This window comes from Eubalaena glacialis, chromosome 6, assembly GCF_028564815.1.
Source record: "Eubalaena glacialis isolate mEubGla1 chromosome 6, mEubGla1.1.hap2.+ XY, whole genome shotgun sequence".
Lineage (NCBI taxonomy): Eukaryota > Metazoa > Chordata > Mammalia > Artiodactyla > Balaenidae > Eubalaena > Eubalaena glacialis.
This window is the reverse complement of record NC_083721.1, coordinates 144516420-144525447: the sequence shown is the minus strand read 5'-3', so window position 1 is coordinate 144525447 and position 9028 is coordinate 144516420.

Sequence of the window (9028 nt, the reverse complement as noted above, 5' to 3'; positions counted from 1 at the left end):
TAAGCACTTTATTGCTTCTAATGCATTTTCCATTTTGATATTTCATATTCAGTTTTATAACATTTTTCCTTCTTTCATGTTACTCTGTATTCTAGTTTCTTAACCAGCTTCCTTCTCACCTCAATATATTTTCTTCTCTCATTTTTCATCTCCTGCTTCATGGGGTCCTTGGATGTTATTTAGATTACAAAGCATATGCTGTTTAAAATTTATTCCCATTTCCTGTAGTAAATCTTTTTCAAAAGTACACACTTCCTCTGCTTCCTGAGTCCTATATTTTCATTTCTTAAAGTTACAAAATTTTTCATATGCCTCATAATGAGGTTCTACTTTACCCGTTTATGCATCCTTGAATGATGACTATTTTATCTGGCCTGTTATTTCTCTGTAAAACACTGAATAGATTTTTCTTAGATCCCATCAAAGTTTACTTGGTTTTTGTTCTAATCCTCTTTTAGATCTTATGCTATATGACATTTTACCCATTCAGTTATTAAACATCCTGATGGGAGATTTATTCTAGCATTATGTGAGCCGAGGTCAAACTTCCTCTGTGGATGGCTAAGCCATTGTTCCAGAAGCCAGATCTGGAATGATCTGACCTAGTTCTTTTTGCTACCACAAAGTAGGCTGAAAAAGAAACTTTTGACTTTGTGGAGAATCCTCCATTGCATAGCCCAACTACTGGCCATATGGTGCAACCACAAGGGCCTGGCCCCAAGCAGTGGCTGCCCTCAGGTTCTTAGGACATGTAAGGGAGAAGTTCCCTGCTAGTCCCAAGCCTGTCATGCCCTCCCACCATGGACCCTATATTTCAGGGTATTATTAAAATACCTTCAAGATCTCCTTCGCTTTTTTCCTCTCAAGCCTGTACCACTTTCTCAGTGAGTGAGTCCTAGTGTCTTTCATAGATAAGGTTCCATTGGCAAAAACGTACTTGACATTTCTACATGTGAAAAGTGTTCTTCTCTACCTCCCAGCAGTGATGCAGGAGTTCCCAATTCTTGTGTTCCCTTTGATGCTTTAATAGGAATTTGGAAGGTTCCTGTGCTTACATTGCCATCTTTACCTGGAAGTAAGTTAGGAATATCTAAACAAGCAGGACATGTCTCGGAGGCTGTGGCGACCTCTCAGTTTGGCTTAGATTTGGGTGCCAATGCAGATCCACTTTCCACAGGGCCAGCCGTACCGATGGGCTTCCAAGTGGCTCTCAGAAGTGTTTTTCTGCCAATCCCAGCCAGTTTCCTGGATTACAGCTAAGTTCCAATGATTCTTTTTGCTGTTTCCAAGTTGGCCTGGTGCATACATATATCTGAATGTCTACCTTGGTTCTCACTATTTTTTTAAGCCCAATTATATATGAATACCTATGAGGTGCCAGAAACTTCACCTGTATGATTTCGTTTAATCTTCACAAAATGGTTCAACATAGATACTATTATAGTCCCCAATTTACAAATGAAGGACTTGAAGCCTAGAAAAGGATTTAAACAACTTAAGGTCACTCAGATAGTGAGTGTCAGAATCACTACTTACTGGCCTGTCATCCCCTAAAACCCATGTTTTTAACCAGTATTTCAAAAGCCTCCAAACTAGAGATTTCCCCCCCAAAAATAGATAGATTTCCCACATTAACCATGAGTGTTAGCAGCCATTTGGATTCCCTGCCATCATGTAGTACCTTTTCACCATGGACCAACAGTCTACTAGATGAATCCATGTTTATATCAAACTTACTCTTCCCACCCATCTTAGAATAAAAGACATCTTTCCTCCAGAGCATCTCCCTCCCTGTGTGCCCAAGATTCCCTTCCCTTTCTTCTCCTTCCATGAATCTCTGTCCCTACTTGTTCTGTCATCTCACCATAAAAACACGGTCACGTATCTCCCATCTCTTCTCAACATCGCATTGACCTCCAACCACTACTCTTTGTTTTTCTTTCCTTTACTGCCAAACTTCTTCCATTGTCATGGGAAACTAGTTTGCACTAGCTTTTTCCATTTCCTTTTTGTTCCTTAATCTCCCCAATTTTCACCCCTAGCGACCCCACTAAAACACCCCACCCAAGATGACTGTGGCCTCCCAATTGTGAGAACACACTTTGGTCTTCCACTTCCACTTTCCACTACACATGGAAACATTGATGCCTTCCTTTATAAATTTATTCCCACCTTCTTTCCATGATTCCACTCTCTTCTGTCCTCCTCCTGTCTCCTTGGCTTTTATTTTTCCAACTACCTTCTATTATTCTCTTTTTCCTTCTGCCCAAATGGTTGGGCAAAATGACCCAGCATTCCATCCTTGGGTCTCTCTTTTTTGAGTATAGTTCCCTATGCTATACAGTAGGTCCTTGTTATTTATCTATTTTATATATAGTAGTGTGTATCTGTTAATCCCAAATTCCTAATTTATCCCTCCCCCACCCCCTTTCCCCTTTGGTAACCATAAGTTTGTTTTCTATGTCTGTGAGTCTGTTTCTGTTTTGTAAATAAGTTTATTTGCGTCATATTTTAGATTCCACATATAAGTGATATCATATGGTATTTGTCTTTCTCTGTCTGACTTACTTAACTTAGTATGATCATCTCTAAGTCCATCCATGTTGCTGCAAATGACATTATTTCATTCTTTTCATGGCTAAGTAATATTTCATTGTGAATGTGTGTGTGTGTATATATATATATATATATATGTATCACATCTTCTTTATCCATTCATCTGTCAATGGACAGTTCCATGTCTTGGCTATGCTGCTATGAACACTGGGGTGCATATATCTTTTTTTTTTTAGCTTCTTTTTTTTTTTAACATCTTTATTGGAGTAAAATTGCTTTACAATGGTGTCTTAGTTTCTGCTGTATAACAAAGCGAGTCAACTATATGTGTACATATATCCCCATATCTCTTCCCTCTTGCATCTCCCTCCCACCTTCCCTATCCTACCCCTCTAGGTGGACACAAAACACCTAGGTGATCTCCCTGTGCTATGCGACTGCTTCCCACTAGCTATCTATTTTACATTTGGTAGTGTATATATGTCCATGACACTATCTCACTTCATCCCAGCTTACCATCCCCCTCCCCATGTCCTCAAGTCCATTCTCTATGTCTGCATCTTTATTCCTGCCCTGCCCCTAGGTTCTTCAGAACTTTTTTTTTTTTAGATTCCATATATATGTGTTAGCATACAGTATTTGTTTTTTCTTTCTCTCTCTCTTTTTTTTTGTTTTTACAAAAAGAAGAGCTTTATTGAGATAAAATTCACATAATATACAATGGAGCCCCTTAAAGGTGCAATTCAATGGTTTTTAGTATATTTATGGTTGTGCAACCATTACCATAATTAATTTTAGAACATTTTTATCTCTGCAGAAAAAAAAAGTTTATTTTTCCCCAATCCGCCCATCCATAGGCAACAACTAATTTATTTTTTGTCTCTATAGATTTGCCTATTCTAGACATTTCATATAAATTGAATCATACAATATGCAGTCTTTTGGGTCTGGCCTCTTTCACTTAACATAATTTTCTTTGATTCATCCATGCTGTAGTGTATACTAGAACTCAACAACTCGATTCCTTTTTTATGGCCAAATAACACCTCATTGTGTGATATACCACATTTTATGTACCAATTCATCTTTTTTTTTTTTTTTTAAACATCTTTATTGAAGTATAATTGCTTTACAATGGTGTGCTAGCTTCTGCTTTACAACAAAGTGAATCAGTTACACATATACATATGTTGCCATATCTCTTCCCTCTTGCATCTCCCTCCCTCCCACCCTCCCTATCCCACCCCTCTAGGTGGTCACAAAGCACCGAGCTGATCTCCCTGTGCTATGCGGCTGCTTCCCACTAGTTATCTATTTTACATTTGGTAGTGTATATATGTCCATGACACTCTCTCCCCCTGTCACATCTCACCCCTCCCCCTCCCCATATCCTCAAGTCCATTCTCTAGTAGGTCTGTGTCTTTATTCCCATCTTGCCACTAGGTTCTTCATGACCTCTTTTTTTTTTTTCCCTTAGATTCCATATATATGTGTTAGCATACTGTATTTGTTTTTCTCTTTCTGACTTACTTCACTCTGTATGACAGACTCTAACTCCATCCACCTCATTACAAACACCTCCATTTCATTTCTTTTTATGGCTGAGTAATATTCCATTGTATATATGTGCCACATCTTCTTTATCCATTCATCCGATGATGGACACCTAGGTTGCTTCCATGTCCTGGCTATTGTAAACAGAGCTGCAATGAATATTTTGGTACATGACTCTTTCTGAATTATGGTTTTCTCAGGGTATATGCCCAGTAGTGGGATTGCTGGGTCATATGGTAGTTCTATTTTTAGTTTTTTAAGGAACCTCCATACTGTTCTCCATAGTGGCTGTATCAATTTACATTCCCACCAACAGTGCAAGAGTGTTCCCTTTTCTCCACACCCTCTCCAGCATTTATTGTTTCTAGATTTTTTGATGATGGCCATTCTGACCGGTGTGAGATGATACCTCATTGTAGTTTTGATTTGCATTTCTCTAATGATTAAAGATGTTGAGCATTCTTTCATGTGTCTGTTGGCAATCTGTATCTCTTCTTTGGAGAAATGTCTATTTAGGTCTTCTGCCCATTTTTGGATTGGGTTGTTTGTTTTTTTGTTATTGAGCTGCATGAGCTGCTTGTAAATCTTGGAGATTAATCCTTTGTCCGTTGCTTCATTTGCAAATATTTTCTCCCATTCTGAGGGTTGTCTTTTGGTCTTGTTTATGGTTTCCTTTGCTGTGCAAAAGCTTTTAAGTTTCATTAGGTCCCATTTGTTTATTTGTGTTTTTATTTCCATTTCTCTAGGACCTGGGTCAAAAAGGATCTTGCTGTGACTTATGTCATACAGTGTTCTGCCTATGTTTTCCTCTAAGAGTTTGATAGTGTCTGGCCTTACACTTAGGTCTTTAATCCATTTTGAGTTTATTTTTGTGTATGGTGTTAGGGAGTGTTCTAATTTCATACTTTTACATGTACCTGTCCAATTTTCCCAGCACCACTTATTGAAGAGGCTGTCTTTTCTCCACTGTATATGCTTGCCTCCTTTATCAAAGATAAGGTGACCATATGTGCGTGGGCTTATCTCTGGGCTTTCTATCCTGTTCCATTGATCTATATTTCTGTTTTTGTGCCAGTACCAAACTGTCTTGATTACTGTAGCTTTGTAATATAGTCTGAAGTCAGGGAGCCTGATTCCTCCAGCTCCATTTTTCGTTCTCAAGATTGCTTTGGCTATTCGGGGTCTTTTGTGTTTCCATACAAATTGTGAAATTTTTTGTTCGAGTTCTGTGAAAAATGCCAGTGGTAGTTTGATAGGGATTGCATTGAATCTGTAGATTGCTTTGGGTAGCAGAGTCATTTTCACAATGTTGATTCTTCCAATCCAAGAACATGGTATATCTCTCCATCTATTTGTATCATCTTTAATTTCTTTCATCAGTGTCCTATAATTTTCTGCATACAGGTCTTTTGTCTCCTTAGGTAGGTTTATTCCTAGGTATTTTATTCTTTTTGTTGCAATGGTAAACGGGAGTGTTTTCTTAATTTCACTTTCAGATTTTTCATCATTAGTATACAGGAATGCAAGAGATTTCTGTGCATTAATTTTGTATCCTGCTACTTTACCAAATTCATTGATTAGCTCTAGTAGTTTTCTGGTAGCATCTTTTGGATTCTCTATGTATAGTATCATGTCATCTGCAAACAGTGACAGCTTTACTTCTTCTTTTCCGATTTGGATTCCTTTTATTTCTTTTTCGTCTCTGATTGCTGTGGCTAACACTTCCAAAACTATGTTGAATAATAGTGGTGAGAGTGGGCAACCTTGTCTTGTTCCTGATCTTAGTGGAAATGGTTTCAGTTTTTCACCATTGAGGACAATGTTGGCTGTGGGTTTGTCATATACGGCCTTTATTATGTTGAGGAAAGTTCCCTCTATGCCTACTTTCTGCAGGACTTTTATCATAAATGGGTGTTGAATTTTGTCAAAGGCTTTCTCTGCATCTATTGAGATGATCATATGGTTTTTCTCCTTCAATTTGTTAATATGATGTATCACGTTGATTGATTTGCGTATATTGAAGAATCCTTGCATTCCTGGAATAAACCCCACTTGATCATGGTGTATGATCCTTTTAATGTGCTGTTGGATTCTGTTTGCTAGTATTTTGTTGAGGATTTTTGCATCTATGTTCATCAGTGATATTGGCCTGTAGTTTTCTTTCTTTGTGACATCTTTGCCTGGTTTTGGTATCAGGGTGATGGTGGCCTTGTAGCATGAGTTTGGGAGTGTTCCTGCCTCTGCAATATTTTGGAAGAGTTTGAGAAGGATAGGTGTTAGCTCTTCTCTAAATGTTTGATAGAATTCGCCTGTGAAGCCATCTGGTCCTGGGCTTTTGTGTGTTGGAAGATTTTTAATCACAGTTTCAATTTCAGTGCTTGTGATTGGTCTGTTCATATTTTCTATTTCTTCCTGGTTCAGTCTCGGCAGGTTGTGCATTTCTAAGAATCTGTCCATTTCTTCCAGGTTGTCCATTTTATTAGCATAGAGTTGCTTGTAGTAATCTCTTATGATCGTTTGTATTTCTGCAGTGTCAGTGGTTACTTCTCCTTTTTCATTTCTAATTCTATTAATTTGAGTCTTCTCCTTTTTTCTCTTGATGAGTCTGGCTAATGGTTTATCAATTTTGTTTATCTTCTCAAAGAACCAGCTTTTAGTTTCATTGATTTTTGCTATTGTTTCCTTCATTTCTTTTTCATTTATTTCTGATCTGATCTTTATGATTTCTTTCCTTCTGCTAGCTTTGGGGTTTTTTTGTTCTTCTTTCTCTAATTGCTTTAGGTGCAAGGTTAGGTTGTTTATTCGAGATGTTTCCTGTTTCTTGATGTAGGCTTGTATTGCTATAAACTTCCCTCTTAGAACTGCTTTTGCTGCATCCCATAGGTTTTGGATCGTCGTGTCTCCATTGTCATTTGTTTCTAGGTATTTTTTGATTTCCCCTTTGATTTCTTCAGTGATCACTTCGTTATTAAGTAGTGTATTGTGTAGCCTCCATGTGTTTGTATTTTTTACAGATCTTTTCCTGTAATTGATATCTAGTCTCATAGCGTTGTGGTCGGAAAAGATACTTGATACGATTTCAATTTTCTTAAATTTACCAAGGCTTGATTTGTGACCCAAGATATGATCTATCCTGGAGAATGTTCCATGAGCACTTGAGAAAAATGTGTATTCTGTTGTTTTTGGGTGGAATGTCCTATAAATATCAATTAAGTCCATCTTGTTTAATGTATCATTTAAAGCTTGTGTTTCCTTATTTATTTTCATTTTGGATGATCTGTCCATTGGTGAAAGTGGGGTGTTAAAGTCCCCTACTATGATTGTGTTACTGTCGATTTCCCCTTTTATGGCTGTTAGTATTTGCCTTATGTATTGAGGTGCTCCTATGTTGGGTGCATAAATATTTACAATTGTTATACCTTCCTCTTGGATCGATCCCTTGATCATTATATAGTGTCCGTCTTTGTCTCTTGTAATTGTCTTTATTTTAAAGTCTATTTTGTCTGATATGAGAATTGCTACTCCAGCTTTCTTTTGATTTCCATTTGCATGGAATATCTTTTTCCATCCCCTCACTTTCAGTCTGTATGTGTCTCTAGGTCTGAAGTGGGTCTCTTGTAGACAGCATATATATGGGTCTTGTTTTTGTATCCATTCAGCCAGTCTGTGTCTTTTGGTGGGAGCATTTAATCCATTTACATTTAAGGTAATTATCGATATGTATGTTCCTATTCCCATTTTCTTAAATGTTTTGGGTTTGTTATTGTAGGTGTTTTCCTTCTCTTGTGTTTCTTGCCTAGAGAAGTTCCTTTAGCATTTGTTGTAAAGCTGGTTTGGTGGTGCTGAACTCTCTCAGCTTTTGCTTGTCTGTAAAGGTTTTAATTTCTCCATCAAATCTGAATGAGATCCTTGCTGGGTAGAGTAATCTTGGTTGTAGGTTTTTCTCCTTCATCACTTTAAGTATATCCTGCCACTCCCTTGTGGCTTGCAGCGTTTCTGCTGAAAGATCAGCTGTTAACCTTATGGGGATGCCCTTGTGTGTTATCTGTTGTTTTTCCCTTGCTGCTTTTAATATGTTTTCTTTATATTTAATTTTTGATAGTTTGATTAATATGTGTCTTGGTGTGTTTCTCCTTGGATTTATCCTGTATGGGACTCTCTGTGCTTCCAGGACTTGATTAACTATTTCCTTTCCCATATTAGGGAAGTTTTCAACTATAATCTCTTCAAATATTTTCTCAGTCCCTTTCTTTTTCTCTTCTTCTTCTGGGACCCCTATAATTCGAATGTTGGTGCGTTTAATGTTGTCCCAGAGGTCTCTGAGACTGTCCTCAGTTCTTTTCATTCTTTTTTCTTTATTCTGGTCTGCAGTAGTTATTTCCACCATTTTATCTTCCAGGTCACTTATCCGTTCTTCTGCCTCAGTTATTCTGCTATTGATCCCATCTAGAGTATTTTTAATTTCATTTATTGTGCTTGTCATCGTTTCTTGGTTCCTCTTTAGTTCTTCTACGTCCTTGTTAAATGTTTCTTGCATTTTGTCTATTCTATTTCCAAGACTTTGGATCATCCTTACTATCATTATTCTGAATTCTTTTTCAGGTAGACTACCTATTTCCTCTTCATTTGTTAGGTCTGGTGTGTTTTGACCCTGCTCCTTCATCTGCTGTGTGTTTTTCTGTCTTCTCATTTTGCTTATCTTACTGTGTTTGGGGTCTCCTTTTCACAGGCTGCAGGTTCGTAGTTCCCGTTGTTTTTGGTATCTGTCCCCAGTGGCTAAGGTTGGTTCAGTGGGTTGTGTAGGTTTCCTGGTGGAGGGAACTAGTGCCTGTGTTCTGGTGGATGAGGCTGGATGCTGTCTTTCTGGTGGGCTCGTCCACGTGTGGTGGTGTGTTTTGGGGTGTCTGTGGCCTTATTA